This window comes from Grus americana, chromosome 2, assembly GCF_028858705.1.
Source record: "Grus americana isolate bGruAme1 chromosome 2, bGruAme1.mat, whole genome shotgun sequence".
Classification (NCBI taxonomy): domain Eukaryota; kingdom Metazoa; phylum Chordata; class Aves; order Gruiformes; family Gruidae; genus Grus; species Grus americana.
Window position 1 is genome coordinate 129,375,018 of NC_072853.1, and position 19,257 is coordinate 129,394,274.

Below are 19,257 nucleotides of genomic sequence, written 5' to 3' on the forward strand. Positions count from 1 at the left end.
AGAGGCTAGTCGTGTCAGGGTGTCTGGGGCGTGCTCCTGGCGTGGCCAGGAGGTCAAGCCGACCAGGATACTTGGGTGGAGGAATGTCATGGTCCTGGGGTCCAGAGGACTTAGGCATGAGCACTCCTGAAAGGCCGCTCGGGCGTCCCAGGTGGAAAAGGAACTAACTCCAAGGCATGAATCATGAGAGGCAAACGTAGTGCTTTGAGGTTTAGGCAACTGCTTAGCAGAGGTTTTCTGAATCACACCTGTTTCTTCACATGCTCACATTCCACCCGAGTCCCGCATTTCACACCATACAGACCCTCTTATTGACCAAAACACAAGTATTGACAGAGACATCTTTGTTCTCACCAAAATATCTTTTTATTTATGAAAAAAAAACCAACCCAGCAGCAGTTGCCGAGGACAGTTAACACTGAAAGCATTGAGTTGTTACCTTCACAGCACAATCCTTGTCATAGCCTAGCTGACAGATTGATTATTCAATGTATGGTGCACCTATGGTTAGGAATCATATTGCAAGGCTTAAGGCTTTACACTAAAACTGCCCTGTCTGTAGATAGACCCTGAAGGAAGAATTGTGCTAAATCCTGTTTTCACTTCACAATATTCCTGAGGTGAAAATATAATTTTGCAGAAGTAAAATCTTTATTTTGACATTTTGACTAATGTCTTCCACTCCATGAGAGAAACATTAGTGGAAGGCCTTACTAACTATATGCGGTAAACTCCAGACCAAAGACACATTGCTTTAAAACTTCCTTATTCTGGGCATGATCTGTTTAGGCCTTTGCAAAATCTCTATATTTCTAATAACAAGATGTGCTTGTGTCTCTAAGCAGCTCAGTGGCGAGGTGTTTATGTTATCACCTACAGCAGGAAAAGCCTTTCCACTGGACTTACCAGGTATACAAGAAAAAAAGGTGATTTTCTCTTATTTCTTCTGTCTTCATAAGCCTATTTACTAAGATCTAATGGCACACCTTGTAACTCCTAGTTAGGTATTCAGAAAAGCAACATGACTATAAGTTAAATATAATTTGTGAAATATATGCCATATTTGATAAAAAATGCATGTAGTCAGAATCATATGATGATTTAATTTGCATAGATGTAAAGCCTGAATTTATTATACACAACCTATATTTGTAAAAGTAGACAGTCACCTGGTTTCTCTTCACTGGTTTAATCTGGCAGTCCCTCACTAGAGGCAACAGAATTTTTAAAAGCAGTCAGGACGAACCAGACACCAAGGGGAAGGAGAAAAGAACAGACAGTGCGCAGGAGAAGTGGTTCACACAAATATTAATACAACTCCTTCAATGCTTTCCAAAATGATAATTTTAGACAGACAGAAGGTAGAGAGGACAGTCGGGCAAAACAGAAGTGAGTTTGATGTCATTGACGCACCTGCAACAGGTTGATCTTCTATTCCGTAAAGCAGATGTTTTAAGAGGAAATCTACAGGATGCAGTTTACTTTTTTAGGTAATCAAAAGATCTCCTGTAACAGAGAAGTGGAGCACAAAGCAGTTACCATCTTGGAGAGAAGCTGAATGGACTGAGGAATTGTGTAGCATCAGGGCCTGGAAACATGAACCTTCAATGAATGATTGGAGGAAACTTAAGCCAGTCTGGAGACGGACAGATGAATTTGTTATTATTGACATGATCCCCATTTCAGTCAACAAATTTTCTGGAGAGACATTCAGATAGTGAGGTGGCATAGGCCTAAGCTCCGGAGATTGGTGTCTAACCAGCAAAGAGTAGAATAATGAAAGACTGCAGAAATACACGGAAAGCACCAGCCACATCCAGAAAAAAAAATCATCTCAGTGTCTTCCACTGAGCCACCAGCAAGATGAAATATCAGACAAGGTTATGCTACAGCTGAAAATGGCCACTTACATTTAAAATAGGCACAGAAGGCCTCACCAGCATAGTTGTATTTGTTCACTGCCATTGTCATCTATGACAGATAACGCTTATTCCAGTTGGAGCATAGTTACTGAAACCAAGTCTTAACATTTCATCAAGGTGCTGAGGCAGCTATGCGTAGGCCATACTAGCAAGCAGGGTTTTTTGCTATGTTTCACAAGTACTAACATATAAATAGATTACAAGGTGCTGGTTTTGTATGGTAAGAGGGAAAAAAGACTATTTTTGTTTTGTGATGTGCTTAGCTTAAAGTAAAACCATGAAGAAAGCACGCAATCATAAGAAGTGCTAGGTGGCATGTAGTGTTTTTCACTGCTATAGCATTAGCCATATACTACAAGCTGGAAATAAACCATTCTCGATAAGGTACATATTACTTGGGAATGACCCAAGTATCTCAGCATTACTGAGAGTTCTGTTGATCATGTGTAATTTCAGGCAGAAGATGGTCTTCTCTGTCAACCATGGGTCAACATAACTCTCAAGTATGCACATGTTAATGCAGCGTTTCTTCTTAATAATGAACATTTCATTTCAAGCCCCAGCTAACATCAGATACAGAAAAAAACCCCCTACATGTATTTATTTGGTTCCTGGATCTATGTGGATGCTTTTAACCCCACTCCACTCATCTGTCTACTTCACTTCCCACCCCTCTCTACTCATGTCTAAACATAAAGATATTTACATGTCTGAAAGGAACTGGAAAGCATCTGTGATATTTCCCAGAGGATCTGATAGCTCTTCTCACACAAAAGCATATTTCCACATCATTATGTCACAGTAGCACTTCAAGAAGGGGTACCTCAAGGAGGGCCTCTGACATAGTTTCAATTAGCAGATTCACCACTTTCACTCCCTCACTTGAAAGAGAAATATTTGAACAGAAATATTTTCAGTTAATATTGTCCTTCGCTTGAATCGGTTATGTCTGGAGTCCTTATAGGATGGCTCATCAGTAAGATGGTCTTTGGATAAAAGTACCTTTACTCATTGTTCAAAGTCCCTAAAACTCATGGGACTTTGTAATCATGTGGATTTCTGGTGTTCCTTGGCAGGCTCTAAATCCACAAATTCATGAGTGGCTTATTGTGATTCATATGCCACTTTCATTTTTGGCAGGTAATGCTAATGGTATTGGAGAATGATTACTTCAATGAGATCTGCACCCACTTCCCTCAAATCAGGACTCTAAAAAAGCTCAGAATGGAGCTGTCAGCATAAATACATAAAAATATATGTGAACACTTACTCTGTACAGGGTTTTTACTGCACAATTCCAGCCATCAGGGATGAGCAGGATGAGCAGGACTTTCTATAGTTCCTGTAGAAGGTTGGGCCAGCAAACACCTGGGGGTGGACACTGAGGAAAAGGAAATATCGACGTGTCAGTAATAGGAAAGTTATATTGTACACCTGCTTTTTAGGCATGCCATCTGCACCCAGTCATACCATAATACAGCTTTGATGACATGCCACAGCTAAAGGGCAGGCAATAAACTTCTTGCTTCATGAATGACACAACTTGGTAAAACTCACTGCTTAATGATATAAATCATAACTCTCAAACACAGTATAGGGTTGTCCTGCATGTTTTCCAATCTTTAGACCCATGCTGAGTATTTTGATGCTGAAAGCACTGAAGGAGCGTTACGGTGAAAACCAACGTACCCTAGGTAAGCAATAGCACCTTATCTATACTAATGCTGGACTTCTCATTATATTTTGTTGGCCTGTAACTAGACCGTAACATCCACTGCATATTGTTTACAGTAACCTAATAACAAGCAATTCTGTTCCCATTACTGCTCACAGTCTCATATTAAACGTTTCTTGCTTCCAGAGTAAACTGCCCTATGTAGTTGAAAGGTATCACCGCAATTTTTCAAGAGCTGGATAAATCTTGTATTTAGAAAATATAATAGAAATATAATAGAAAAGGAAATGTGAGCTAAAAAAAAGTGTATTTTGACTATTTTTACTAATATACAACATTGATGAAAAATAAGGATTATGTTACATTTCTTTTTTTAAAGAAGCATCTTCCACAGTGCACTTGAGGATCTTTAAGAGGGAGCTTGGTCTAAATTCACTTCCAATCCTGGATCTACTCTTAAATCCATGTGTGGCCTCGGGCAAATGTGTTAATTTTCCTGTTTCAGTTTCCCTGCCTCTAAAGTGGGGATAACGCGACTAACCCAAATAGCTGAGCTGCAATTTATAAGAATGAGTAACTTGATTATTATTATTAGGACTTACTGACCGGCCAGTCAGAAGAGTGTGATACAAATAAAGGAGATGGGTCTCTGACAATAGCAGGCTGCCGGTTAGTCAGCCACTCAGTCAGAGTAGCTGTGAGAGGAGGCAGCGCGAGGGAGCGGATAGTTGGACTCGTAGAAGCGAGAATGCCCCCTTTGTACTGACTTTCTGTTTATTACCCCGTGGTACCTAAAGACCGTAAAAAGCTAAGTTCTCTCTGAGAAATGAATAGGTCCAAAGCACTACAACAAATCAGCTGCAGGCAAATAAATTTTTATCTGTGTAAGAGAGCTAGATGTTATTTTCTAGTGGAAATGTCAGAATTGATTAAAGACTTAGCATTTCTGTTTCAAATGAGAGAGTAGTAGATGATACATTTTAAAGGGAGAAAAAGTCCTGATAACATGGAGATAATGGGGTAAATTAATTTCTGGCATTGCTGCAGTAATTTGGTACTCAACATATCGAGTCCAAATTTACACCACTGTACACAGTATACACAGGAGTGCCTTTTAATAACTATGACAAAAATACTCTCCCCACCGGCAAGGTCAATATTATTCATTGTTATTCCTATTACTAACCTTTGGGCTTGCGTATCCTCCACAGATTAATGATTATTCAATAACTGTGCTACAAGGCTGCACTTTCTAATAGCAATTAATAGAAGGGCGTACCACTGGTTAACTAGGAAAAGCATTGACATATCAACTTCATGGTCTTGGTCTTGTTTCTGAGACGTGCGAAAGTGCTTACAGGAATTGTACCTGTCAATTCCCAGAGCTCAAAGAGGAAATCGGCCTCAAAGTCAAAACAAACAAAAAAGGGAGACTGGGCTGACATCCAGGGTCCCCTCTCTTCTCAGTCTCCTAGGGAATAAGAAACAGCCTCAGCTTTCAGGGAAACCTGCGCTCATTGCCAGGTTCGCTCTCCAGGAACTCCACTTCCAAATCCTGCATCAGCGAAGACGGGAAAGAAGAGAAGGTCTTAAAAACAAAAGAAGAGAGAACAAGTCCCTCCCCGAGGAGAAGTTACACGAATAAAGGCAATTCTCAAACAGCGTTACTGAGGAGCACATGGTGCCAGGTGAAACACCAGGCGAGAGAACCGGGGGTGATGCGCGGCGGGACCCGGCCCCGACGGGGCAGCGGGGCTGCCAGGCGGCGGCGGGCGGGCAGCGACCCCCGGGAGATGCCTGCCCTCACCCCGGGCATCCCCGTCCCGCGGAGGCCGCCAGGGCGGCCGCGGAGCTGCTGCCTCAGCTGCCTTAAATCGCTGGTGGCCGTGGGGCGCTGCCTGCCCGGAAAGGGCCGCCGCCGGGGCGCAGGGAGTAGCGGCGGGGGGCGGGCACGGGGCGCGGGGGCAGGTGCGGAAATAAAGGAACGGGGGAAGAACGGAGGGAAGGGGGAAAGCGGGGGAGCGGGGAGGGGGCCGGGGGCGCGGTGCCTGGGGAATGCAATGCGGGGGCGGAGGAGGGTTTTGGCCCCTCTCGCACGGCGGGGGGGCGGCAGGAATGGACACACACACACACACACAAATCCCCGGCACTTCCACCAAGTCAGCGCCACCACCACGCGGGGCCGGGATCGGGCGGAGAGGAGGAGACGCCAGGCACATACACACACACACACGCAGCCGCCGCGCTCCAGCCGCCGCTCGGTGTCCCCCCACCCCCGCAGCCCCCCACCGCCGCGCAGGCGGGAGACAGCAGGCGCGGAGCTGGCGGCGGCGCAAGGCGCGGAGCCCCCCCCGGCCGCAACCGGCCTCCCGCCGCCGCGCTGCCCCGACGGCACCGCCGCCCCCTCCCCGGGAGCAGCGCGCACCTCCCCGCCCGAAGGGGCCGTACGAGGCAGCGGGCGGGGGGGGGCGCAGGCACACGCGCGCACACACACACACACACACACACACATATACACAGACAGAGGCAGGGCTGCCCCACGCCGGTACCTTGCTGCCCTGGTGTTTTCTGTCCGGGCTCCTCCTTGCTGAGGCAGCTCGGGAACGGAGCCGAGCAGGCGGGCGTGTGTGTGTGTGCGCGCGTGTGTGCGTGCATGCGTGTGTGTGTGTGTGTGTGTGTGTGAGCGAGAGCGAGCGAGAGCGAGAGCGACTCTCCCCCCTCCCCCTCCCCCTCCTCCTCCTCGCTCTCCTTCCTTTAAACGCCCACTCCTGATGGGTGAAAAGACAACTTGAACTTCAGTGCAATTAACTTCGCCGGCGCCTCGGAAGCCGGAGGTGTCGCCGGCCTCGCCCGCCGCGCTCCCATGAGTGAGTCGGTCCCGCTCCTTCGGCGTCGCTCCTGGGGGACGGGGCGGGGGGGGGGAACGGGGCCGTGCCGGGGGCACCCGCCGTGGTGATTTACCAAGGCCGGCGGTGCCGACCCGGGAGGGCGGGCGGGGAGAGACACGGGGTGGGGGGCTCCGCTTGGCGCTGCCGCTGCCGGAGCCTCCCGGCCGGCATGGGCGCACACCTGCCGTCGCGACGCTGGCGGCCGCCGGCCCCGCTCCGCTCCCTTGCCCGCCGCCGCCTCACCCGCCACCGACACGGGGGGAGCGGGGCGGGGACGGGGGGAGCAGACGGGAAAAAAAAAAAAAAAACCAAAACCCTAAAAGTTTGGCAAACTTCTTCCCCGGCCCCGCGCGCCTCCCGGCAGCGGCGGGCGCTGGGCGACGGGGCGGCGGCACCCCCGACGGCGGGGGGCGCGGGGCGAAGCGGCGGGTCAGAGCGGGCGTGGGGGGCGCGCGCGGAGGGGGGGGGGTCGTGGGGTGGCGCTTCCGCGGGGCGCGGGGGTTGCGCGGGCGGCGGAGCGGCGGCGAATCGCCCCGCCGGGGGCGCGCCCGTGGCGGTGGGTGGCACGTGCGTCCGTCCGTCCGTCCCCCCCATCCCGGCGCTGCCGCTGTCACGGGGAGCCGTGCCAGGAACTCGCCTCTGTGCTCCAGGATTTTATTTTTGATTTTTCCGCTCCGTCTCCAAACCCGCCACCCGAGGTTTTGCTCAAACCGTCGTCCTTTTGTCGCCGTCTCCGCTCGGTGCCCGGGGGAGCGCTCCGGACAGGCACCTGCCCGGTCCGGAGTTTCCCTCTGCCAGTCTCCAGGCTTCTCTGACTGCGAGAGAAACTTCGCTAAAATGCAAGTTTGATGAAATACTTTGCACCAGCTCCTAAGCTGAAATGAGTTTAAACTGACGAAAGCTCTCCGCTGGTTTTAGCCAGTGCAACTGAGCGCAGCGCTTCTGTGAAAATAATTCACAAATTGAGATGCAGAGACTCCAAGGGCGTATGATCTGGTAGTGCCCTTTCATTCTGGTCCATGCTACTCGGGTGGGAGTTAGCAGCAGTCCCTTATTTCTACTTTATATGATTTTGGTACAGTGCATTCGTATATTTGTCTGCTGTAGTCTGCTGGCAAACATTAGCATTCAAGCTTACATTTTTGACAAATGTGCAGACAGGAATAGCATGAATAGGCATCTTAAATATTAACAACCTAAGCATCTGTTGTGAAACAAATTTAATATATTTACTCTGTTTTTCTCACATTGTTAGAAAAGGTTACAATAAGTGTAAAATTTCAGCTGTAGTTAGCACAAGGAATGCTTGGATATTTCACTATCTCTTCAAGCATTTAACACAATCACCAGATAGAAATGTGTCAAATCAGGCGCACTATTCAAAAACAACTCGAAACAGTAAGCGTAGAGTGTAAAGACATGAATGTAGGATGTTCTCTGCAATTTGTATCTTCTAATTACTCTGCAGCACTGTTTGTAGGATTTCAGAGTGCTCTTTTCAGTCCTGTATTCCTATATGCTCTTTAATGCATTTATACATACACTCATTTTCTATTTCATTTTCTATACGAGATTGTTGTTGGTATCACCTTGCTTTTCAAGTCGAAGCAATGGTTTGCGCAGAAATGTGCAATAATGTAGAGTAGGTAACAAAACGAGCAGGCAGAGAATGTAACGTGTTCACATGTAAGCACGCATCTAAACAGATAGCACACACACATAATAAGGCAATAGAAGAGAAATTAAAATCATGGGCTAGTATGCTATGTATGCCCACTCTTGAATACAAACAGCTAGTGGAAAAGAAACAACTGACTCCAAGGAATTCCTCCGTCCCTGGAATAAAACTGTTCTGAGCAGAACAAGAGCACAGAAGAGTGAAGTCTCCAAAAAGACTGTGGAGTTATTTCAGGAATCAGTGCATTCCTTCCCTTTTTCCCACAAGTTCAAATATGTAATAAATAAGTCCTTTGTATGCAAAAGAGTTTACTGGAACAAAAAACATTTAAATGGAATGCTTTTTGTGTGCGCACTTTGAAAAACTGGCCGTTTCCTTTTTATATTCTTTGTTCTTAATACTTTAAATAGGAAAGTAACTCTCGCAGTTTCTCCTCTCCTGTTATTTTCGTGATACGCGTGAATCCTAACCTGCTGCTGCGCGCTCCCGAGCAAGCACTTGTAAAGCAGACAGGGTCGATCTGTAACTCGCCAATGGGACGTGCTGCTTTGGCAGAACGAGAAGCAGAGAGGGTCTGCCACGATAGCCCGAGCTCGTACGGGAGCAGGGCACCTTTTTGGTTTGCAGCGTAGGCCCAGCGGGGTCAGCTGATGAGCACCTGCCCTCTCTTGCTGTGCTTCCCAGTGCCAGCCCTGCCTGCAGCCCTGCCTGCAGCCCTGCCAGCATCCCATGGGCAACGCCACGTTCAGTCCTGCCGGGAACACGGGCACATCCACCCCTTCGCCACAGAAACCCCTTTAGAGTAGGAGAGTCCGGGATAAGCACTAACTCATCCTACGTTTCGGGTTTGGGGTAGAGAGGGGCTTAAATGTGTGTGACTGCCATTTAGAAGATGATCAGCCGAAGTCTGGTGTTCTTGGAAAAAAAATCCCAAATCTTTTAATTGTATCAACTACACAATTTTTGGAAGTATTATCACCTTTTTATTGTCACCTCTTTTTTGAATCTAATCATCGTCAGGTAAATTTGAAGTCCTTCTTAAGGTTTCCAGCTGTATGTGAAAAAAAAAATCAAGGAGATTATTTTATTAATAAAATAGCTTGTGGTATATATAGAAATACATTAAAAGTAGATTTCTGAATTAAAACTGGAGGAAATAAGACTTCTGAAATGTTTTAGTCATATATCTAGGAACTACGCTATTTTAACATAGATACTACTGAAGCATTTTATTGCCTTCTTGTACATAACTGCCATTGCTCTCTCTAGATATATTTAATATATATCCAGTGAAGCCACAAACTTTCCTTCTACAACAGTTTAAACACATCTGGAACATTTTACATTCTTATAATTTATGTTAATAGATGTAGAGTGTATATACAATCTTCTCAGAAATCATTGCTTTTTCCAAAGGGGAATTTTTTTACTTTCGGTCAGGGAATATATTTATAAGAACAAAATAACTCAAAAGTATAGGCAATTCTATATATCATTTTATTTTCTGATTATATAAAGCTTTCATTTAGAGCAATGGGATGATGAAATTACAGAGGACTGATTGGCTTTTGTTTTTTCAAATGGTTCAAGTTGAGGGCTGCAAAAATGAATGTTTTTGGTAAAGTTCTTTGAGTATGTAATATTTTTCATAGAATTCTGACAAATTAATTTAATAGAAAAGCCACAAGTCTCTTAGCACAGGAGGCTATATTTTCAGGTAAAATGGAAGTTCTGCTTTTGCCATTATAGGCATCAGGCTTCAGTAATCTGCTCCTCTTGTGGAATGAGCACTTTCTACTTAAAGCTATCATGCACCTACTGTTTATTTACGCTGCATTAAACTGACAGCACGGCAATCAGAGGAAAAATATGGCTTACTTTCCTGAAGTAAACACCAGTTTATAGGTTAGTGCATGTATTTATATTCCTGTCGCCACTAAATAATGGCTGTCTCCATTTTAATATCTACCTGTGGTGTTATCCAGGGCAGCTGGCTCTTCCTTGTTTAAAATGAGGAAAAAAGGAAGGGGGGGGGAGGGGGGGGAGGAAGAAAAGAAAGTTTTGTTAGCATTCCACTCCAAGAGGAACTTAATAGAAAAGTGATTCGGTATTCCTTTCTGTGGCATGCAGAAGCCAGTTTTAAAGACATAGTATTCAGTTTTACTTGATGTATTTGAGTTGCACCTCAACCAGGGAAAACAGAATTCCTTAACGGTATTTGTCTATCTAAGTCACTGAAATTGTATATTCAGGCAACGGCAGATTAAGGGCAGAAGCATTTTATTAATAACTGAAAGCACATATGTGTGTGTGATGAAAAATGTTCTGCAAATCTGTCACTATGCAATCAAGTGCATTTTTTTAAACTTTAGTTGTCACAAAGTTGCTACTGATTCTAAAAAAAAAAAAAAGTAAAACAGTTTGATGGTTAAAGAGTAATTTACAGTTCTTATTGCTTGTTATACTGAAATTTTGCAATTTTATAAAGTCCATGTCAGAAAACCCTATTGATGCTACTTTTGATCTTGGACTAGCGTGTCCAAGTAGCTGGCATTTGAGCCGAAGATAACCACTGTCAGAATAACCCACAGTTTGCAGAAAGCTTCCCTAAATTCTCCTTCAGAAGATTCCAGTAATAACCTCTACCTAAGAGGTCCATTTTTTCCTCAGATTCTGAAATTATTACATTTAATATTAAGTTAACTTGTACGTCAGTTCCCATGTGAGCAGTGTCGTGAACTCTCAACAGCCCTGACCACAACTTGTAACTGTTACTTCAAAAAGGATGTACTATAATGTTCCCTTCAAAAATGTAGCTGTTTTTGAACATTTGCCATCCTGAGGCATCTAAGTTTACCACAGTTATCACCAACGCTTCATTACCTAATTGATATCCGTTTTGTTGCTTTGCAAATGTCGACTTTGTAATGGTTTCTGCACTGGATTGCTCTCTGTAGGTATAAATCTTGATAGAGATTAATTTTAAAGAGACTTGCCAGTACTGATCTTGTTCATGTGCTCTGATCTGGTCCTCCTGCCCTGTACCAGCTGTAATCTACCCTTAATCTGTGTAATCTGGCGCAGTGTAGTAGGAATGGCATAGTAATAGTAGAGTAATAGTAGAGCATAGTAACATACCTCAGGCAGCGTCTGAATTGTAAATATCTCCTTTTAAACTTGCTGGGCCTGACTTTCTTCCCATGCACACTGGTGTGTAACTGCAGAGACTGGTAGACCTTTGTTTTTACAGTTCTTGTAGGGGATCAGTGTTAGGTGTTCAGATGGGCTGAGGGTCACGCTTAGTGTGTATGCCAAGGTCACTTTTTAGCTATTTATTTAGAATACCAATATGAAGCGATCTCAATTTTCCCACGAGACGGTGTGCATTTGTGTATGCAGGGATTAGGATAGGCTGTAGAACAGCTTCCTTTCACCGGAGCGTAGGCCAGCTCCTCTCTTTGAGCTGCTGTAAAGCATCGTTGGAAACACGTCTGCACAGCTGTGCAGGTTCAGAAGAGTTAGCTCTCACCACCTTGTGCTTTGCTGTTGTGAACTTCAGGCTAGATAGGCAGAAGAGTCTGCTCGCCTGCAGGTGGACCTCAGTCACCCCAACTGCACCTGGGTGCAGAACATCAGGATGGGCCACGTCTATCAGCTGTGTTGGCCTTGCATAACTCCCAGCGACTATCTGCTCTATCTTTTTCCCTTGGCACATTATGACATGATATGACCTGAGGAGATGAGGGAGGTGCTTTAAACCTCGAGTGCATCTCATCTTCCCAGGATCCTGCTCTGACAGGATTTATTTGGCCAGCAGCAATCATTTATGTGTCGTTCCACTTGCTGCTCACTAGAAGTGGTGATGCACTCGGATCATACATACCTGGAAGATTGTCTCGTAATCTTTTTGGGTGTCTAGAATCCCGGTTCTGGTTTCAGCCGTGACAAAAATGTGTGATCTTGGCTGAATAACTGACCATGCCACGTTTGCAATCCTTAATGCCCTGAGCCTGATTGTGAAAATGCTCAGCACTTGCAACTTCATATGAAAGAGGAGGAAGCTGCAGCACGCAATCCCTTTATAAATGTGGCCTTAATATGCCCCCAGTTTATTTACCCAGCTGTAAAATCAGTAATATATGTGTTTCATAGAACACTGAAGGATTCATTAATTCTTTATATTTGTACATCAGTCCTAGACTGGAAAACATGGTACAGCACAAGCGCAAAGAATTGCTGCTCTGAACTCAAACCCACATGCAAAGGTACGAAAAAGGTATTGCCTTGTCAGTAACTGCACTTAGAATATATGTCTGTTTGTAACAGCCAGGTAATTAAAAACATTTGCAATGAACAGGATAAAAATTCTAAATATCATACACGCCCTGTATTCCCAATTCTAATACATTAAATAAGAGACAGAAAGAGAGGAGGGGAGAGACCAAGCGAGAGAGTGTGTGTGCATGCAAACTCACAGAAGGACCAAAGGCAAAAAATGAAGTGGAGAGAAATTGCAGAGTGAGTTTTAAAATGTTTATAATCACAGATTAAATTAATATTTTTGTGGAGAGCCCTGTTAGAAAGATTTTAAATCATTAACGCTTTTCATCATAGGTGGGCTTCCTTGATAAATGTAAGAAGTCTCAAGAATAATTAAAGGCATCTTAAAACTTAAAAAAATGACAGTTTTAGCTTCTAAGGATTCATTGTAATATAATAATACTGTATGCTTTTTAGTGTTACTTCTGCACTAGACGTTTAATTACAGTCTTTGTGAGACATGTTATCTGTATAGTAACCAGTGCATAAAAAGAATGATATATACTTTTACGTACAAGCTCTTGCTTGCCAGCTTTCTTTTTAAGATTATAGATTAAGATCTTCAATCCAGAATGTTCGTGTCTTCAATGAAAACAACTTAATTTTACACAATTTTCGGGAGGAAGGGGGCATTTATTGAAATAGTATTTCTTCTGTAGTTACACTTCTTTTTGCAATAGTGCTTGAACTATTGTTTAGCAGGGTTGGGTTTTTTGTGCAAGAGTCCAAACGCAGCATTTCTTTGCTTGCTTAAAGAATAGATTTTAGAATACCAAATGAAAAAGCATGTTTAAGTTGTATATTGAGAAGTAAGATTAAAAAAAAAATATCTAAGAGTAGTTTGGTAGGTTTTTCACATGTACAGCTTAATGTTTAGAGGAAATTTGGAGCTTGCCTTTCCCATGTCAGATATCGAATACTGTCTGAAGTACATTGTGGATAATGTAAATTCATGGGATTCGTAACTTGGTCCACACATTGCTGTGGAAAAGTGAGTACATTTGCAAGGAAGATCAGGTGCATAAAATGAGAGTTTTTCTTTTGATACATTTGCAGATTCTTGTAATTGTGCAGCTTGTGAAAAGTGCTCTTCCACATACTGAGCTTCCCAGAGTTCCCCGTGTTTTGCACTGAAGTCATTGCAGGATGAGGCACGATGGGAACCGCATCCAACCATTTTAGAGCAGAGCTTTTCAATCAATCATATGCATGTCCTCTTTCGGGTTTTGTTTTTTGCTTCTTAACTAGCAGTGCTACGCAGGAACCGCACAGTATTGGTGTTGAGCCCTTAGTTTCGGTATGCTTTGTAAGAAAATCTCACAGTAAAATCAATCAATCAAAATCAGTCTCTGTCCCATTGACTGTATTTTATTGACTTTCTTTTTCTTTCTTTTATTCTTAACTCGACTCGCTGAATACTATAATCCTTTTGGCCTGAAAAAATTTGTTGTAATCTTTTTAAGATAAAGCATGTAATAATTTTATAATAACTTTTAATATTTGAAACTTGTGATTCCACTACTTTCTTTTTTTGGACTGCATGTCCTACAAGAAACTGACTTCTGCATTGCCACTTAAAATGACAGTTAGGATACTCATAGGTGTAGTTATTATTTTCTGAGCATTCCAGAAGAATTTTATAGATACCACGCAAGAAAACTGAACCAGTAGAATTTTTTTATACATGTGGCATGATGACAGATATGCCTTGAGAAGCATTATACTGTCTGATAAATTGCATTTTCAAGCAGTATTTCATATAGGTTCTGTCTCTTTAAAAATGCAGTCTCCTCTATTTGCCCTATTAATTGTTGATATGTTGCCATCCACGAGACAAAAATTAGAGCTGTAATTAAATAATCATGTGATGCTCCTTAGTGCCAGTGAGAGCAAACTCATTTTTCCAGGCCCTGATGGTCACTGATTATTGTATTACTACTGGCTTGCTTTATTTTTTTTTAATGGCTCTATATTGCCAGGTTACCTAACCACTGCCCTTCTTTTCAAAATTAAAGGAATTGAAGAACATTAAGTCACTTAATTGGCCAGTGGTCTACAGGGACACAAAGTAGTCATACCTTCTCTGCTTTTTGGTCACTCAGTTGGTTCTACTGGGAGAACTACATCAGTGGTGTGGTTGCGTGCCATTTAATTTACACTGGTGTTTTGGCTGGGATGGATGCGTATAGGGAATGCCAGGAGAATTACAAAAGGAGCAGGGTATTAAAATTCAGAAATGATTAAAATTGAAATAAAAGGATGCTGCTTCTTTGCCAGTACTCTGGCAGTCATAATGACACATAGAGATTAGTTTCCACCTTCATCTTTTCCTTCTTTCTCATTTCCTCTTGTTTATTGTTGACACATTTTCCTTATGTCTCTGCTTCTCAGCGCTTTTTTTCACTATTACATATTCCTACTTTTTCTCTTTCCTTAAGCATGGAGAAGCTTACTTAACCTTATTATAACAATAACAGAATAGGTTATTAATATTTAATATGCACATGATTAAAATTTCTCTCTTAAACATAGGTCAGCTCTATTATTAACTGACATGTTATTTTTCATTAAAAAATTTTTATTCTGCCCTTACGGTTTCTCAAACACCCTTTACTTTGGTGGTGATTTAACACATAATGTTTAGAAAACTGTGTTAGGCTAGTGAAAAAAAAGAACTTACCAGTCATGGATAATCAATTATGCATGAATTCAGATATAACAGATGGAAACTGGTGAGTTAAAGTTTCTCTTTAGCTTCGTGATTTTTTTGTTTTGTTTTTGTGACACCTGTCTCTTATGTATAGATAAACATCTAACATAGCATACTGCTTTTCATGCATCTTTGTGTTTTTTGCTTTTTGGGTTTGGGCTTTTTTTTGTTTCTTTTTGGTTTTGTCGGTGTGGCATAAACTCATTTGCCCCTGTTTCTAACTTACTATTTTTAATTTGTTTGTCTGCTAGCATTTCTATACTGCATTCCTTTTCTAGGGCTAAGTTGTCCTGTGATGAAGCCAGCATTTAATCTTCTAAAAAATGACACAATGTCATTTAACCTTAAGATTGTGTCAGCACGATATTTTAAATTGTAGGAGTTCACTTTTGCCTTCAGCTGCTCATGGCCTATAGTGTTACGACATTAAAGCAACAGGGTAGACTGCGGCTGTGCATATGTATTCATCTATGCATATACGCACATTCTTGTGATTGTGATACTTATATAGGCGTTCCCTCCAAAGGCATTAATTAAATTTCTTTCAATCATTTGACAATGAAGCAGATTGCTTTACTGCTTTTTATTAAAAAATTCGGTATGGACTGGGCATAATGTTTCTTTTGGTCACGGAAAGAATTTCGCAGACCTAAATCAAGCGAAAAAGATGATAACCCTTTGCGGTATGCCCACAGCAACAACCAATGGTATTAAGTAAAAGAAGAGCTAAAGATGTTTTCTCTCCCTTTACACACACACACACACACACAAAATAAATATCGGAGCTTTAAGCATGGGCTTGGATGTGAGATCACGGGGCGTTTTGTGTAGTTCATTCATGGCAGTGTATTGAGGGATTTTTGTATTTGAAGGTGTCCTGTGTTTCACAGACACGGGACTAAGTTGATTTGGACATTACTTTTCTACAACTGCAGTAATTTGGAGCATTTCTTCACCTGGCTCCACCCACCTTTGAAACGGCACATTTTCAGATGTGGTGCAGAGATTTTCCGTCTGTATACCTCTAAAGAAAAATGCAGGATATTTCAAAATTTCTCATGAGCATCTTACCATCATTTCTGAAGAAAAGAATACAATACACGAAGGAGTTTGTAGTATAACCTGCCAGAAACAAATTATTTAAAGAGATCCTAAGGAAATGAACATGGACACCGTGAAAATAATTATTTCAAATGTTATTTCTTCTATCGCAGCTGAAGCTCTGCTAGAAAACTTCATGCGCATGCCTCAGTTTCTTCTTACTCAGCTATTCTTATGTCAATATAAAATACAAACTTTTCCCAAAAATTTTTGTATTAATGCAGGAACTAATTTTACACACTTGTTCAGGCATTTCCTTCTAGTGCTTGCATGAGTACAAATGAACTGTTATGAATATTAACTTCACTTTGCCCTAAAAATACTGTATTCTAGTGGGTTCCCAACTGCTGCTCTCCATCTCAGTTTGTTTCCACTGTAGCCACTTAGCAGGAAATCTAGAAATGTAAAATTAAATACATTAAATATTTGAATACCTCTTTGTTAGTTTCTCCCTTCTTTTTGCAGTTTTTCTAAATCAGGACAAGTATTTTGAACATTTACAGGGTACTTGGAATAACATTTTGAAGTGACTTGGTTTTGCCTTATGTTGTTTGCATTTAAACTAAGCATACTCTGACACATCTATAAATGACCTTTATCTGGGGTGACACTGCATATGCTAAGCCTTTTTTATGTTAGGCCTGAATATTAACAGGTACTTTGTTCCTTAAAAGAACTGTAAATATTAAGAGCTAATTGTTCCTGAAAAGAACTGTGAAAAACTCTTTCATTTTAGTCTTTGTTATTGTGGAATCATCTGAGTTTGAGATTGGAAGGAGCCCTAGAAGAAAAAGCGAATTCGGCCAAAACCACCGACTTTCAATTTGTTTTACACCAAAACCACACATTTTGCATGCATTTTATGTACAATGAATATTGACTCCTGTCAAGTTTGGCCGTAATTAGATGCACAGTTTTACTTAAAAGGTTTTGAACGTTAGAAAAAGTGTAGCAGAACCTGGGCAGAGTTCTGAGTTAACAATGAAACTGGAAACAGGACATTTCATGTGGTTTTGGGTTTCATAATGAAAGTTTGACATAGTTCAAGTCATCAATCAGTTCTAACCATTTCCTTAGACTTAAACTCTTCCATGTTTTCAATTTTTATCAGTAGATTTTATACATACTATCAGGTCAAAGAAAAAGACGATTGCTTGTCCTGTTGATGAAGTATTCCTATGTAACAAGTCACTGTGGTTTGAGCTCGACAGCGTGAGCATCTAAGCTCTAGCTAATAATGCTTGAATAATCCTTCTGTAGTGCTAACCACAATGGTTCAGACTGTTTTCTACCATAATGTGCAGATTTGCTGCTTGGGCTGTGTGAAATTCATCCTCACCCAGAATTGCTGGATTAAACTTCTGTATTCCTAAAAACATCCTTTTTTTTTTTTTTTTTTTTTTTCCACTGGAAGAGAAATGCAGGGGTTGGAGGGAGTCAGCAAAGGGAAGAGAAGCAGAATCAGTCAATGTTGCAAAGCACTTCGGAGATAACTTGGTAAAGAGATAACAAGTAAAAGTAACTGAAACTCTACTGGTTTATATGTGCAGGGATCATGGTTTACATACTGTTAAATTAATAGAGCTTCTATTCACGCACATTCCTAAAATAACTGCTTATCAACCAACTCTTCTTTCAGGTAACAATTACATGCCCGTGTCATGCCTAGGAGTTACCTAGTGCTGTCATGATCAGAGTTTTAAGAGGAACCACTCTTTTTTCATCTCCCCATGTCCCACATTAAACCATTAAACAACTTCACATTATAGGTCTAAAAAATGTATCTCGGGGGAGAAAGCTGTGAAATTAGTGACTTGCTGAGCATATACTTATGACATAGGTAACTTGGCTAATCCTAAGATGCAGCTTTCCTCCTTTCTTCCAGCTGCCTAATTGCATTAAATATTATTATATAAAGTTCTATTGCATTTTTTTGTTTGTTTGTTCTTTTTTGTGGAAGTAGTTGGCTGTAGCTGCCACATGGAAATTACGAGCATGACTCATCAAGGATCTAGTCTACTGTTACGGATGGAAGAGGATATGGTCCACAAAATGCTTTTTTTTTTTTTTTTTTAAAGTCGAATCTTTCTATTCAAAGTAGATCTGAAATTCATAGTCACACAAATATTGGCTTATATTAAATAACGTACAGTTTGTGGAAGTTGCAATGCTGATACACTTAGAAGCAAGCTCAGCTTGTCTACATAGCAGGTAGAGACTGTGCAACTACGGAGTAAGATTTATGTGATTAATGCGTTAATAGTCATTGCTGTGATCTTTTCTGGCAAAGTGGACACCTGTCTGTTACAATTTCAACCAGCTAGGGTTCCTCGTGGCAACCAGAGGTGAAAGACTCTCTATTCTCATTAGCGGTCACTTTCACCCTTCACGTCATTGTGCTGAATGGCTTTGTTGGGTTTTACTCCATAATTTTCTTCCTGCGTTTTGCCTCTCTGTGACTCATTTGGCACCAAGGGGTGAACTGAAACTACTGTCAGGGCCACATCAGCAAGTGTAGGCATTTACTTCAGTTGTATGAGCATCTTAGTCAAAATAGACGTACAGCTGTGAAAGGGACTTACGCAAAATGGTGCAGTAGTTTGCCTAAAAGTAACTTGATTTATCTGAAACCACATTTTGCATATTCTTATTCAACTCTATTTTTAAAAGAAGATTCCGTGATTGAAATACACTGCAGAAAATGTTTGCAGGAGTAAACGAGCCTCGTCACAGAGGCAATCAATAGGGAGATGTCTGTTTGTATATGATTTTACATATCTGCAAGCTAGCTGAGACATCCAACTACAAAATGCTGCACCATGGGACACTGTGTAGATATCTGATACTTTCCAAGGGATTTGGGGTCTGTAAAGTAATGAATGCGCTACATGTAGCCATATATGTAGGTTTTTCACCTCTGACTAATATGGTAAGGATAATTTACTTCACTTAATAAGCAATTA

General features: G+C 42.0%; 1 protein-coding gene and 1 long non-coding RNA gene across 6 annotated transcripts in view; one reads left to right on the forward strand and one right to left on the reverse strand.

The window, feature by feature from the left end:
- Window positions 1–458: 458 nt before the first annotated feature.
- LOC129203290 (uncharacterized) lies at window positions 459–6,192 on the reverse strand. Its single transcript, XR_008575975.1, has 4 exons — window positions 6,147–6,192; window positions 4,967–5,152; window positions 3,193–3,303; window positions 459–1,506 (listed from the first exon to the last, which is right to left on the reverse strand). It is a non-coding gene; the product is annotated as an uncharacterized LOC129203290 (long non-coding RNA).
- A 151-nt stretch (window positions 6,193–6,343) lies between these two features.
- Window positions 6,344–19,257, forward strand: part of SATB1 (SATB homeobox 1) — a 93,672-nt gene continuing 80,758 nt past the window's right edge. For all 5 annotated transcript variants that reach the window (XM_054817554.1, XM_054817556.1, XM_054817558.1 and 2 more), the window contains exon 1: window positions 6,344–6,464. The gene's annotated coding sequence lies outside the window, so the exon portion shown is untranslated. The remainder of the gene's footprint in view (window positions 6,465–19,257) is intronic.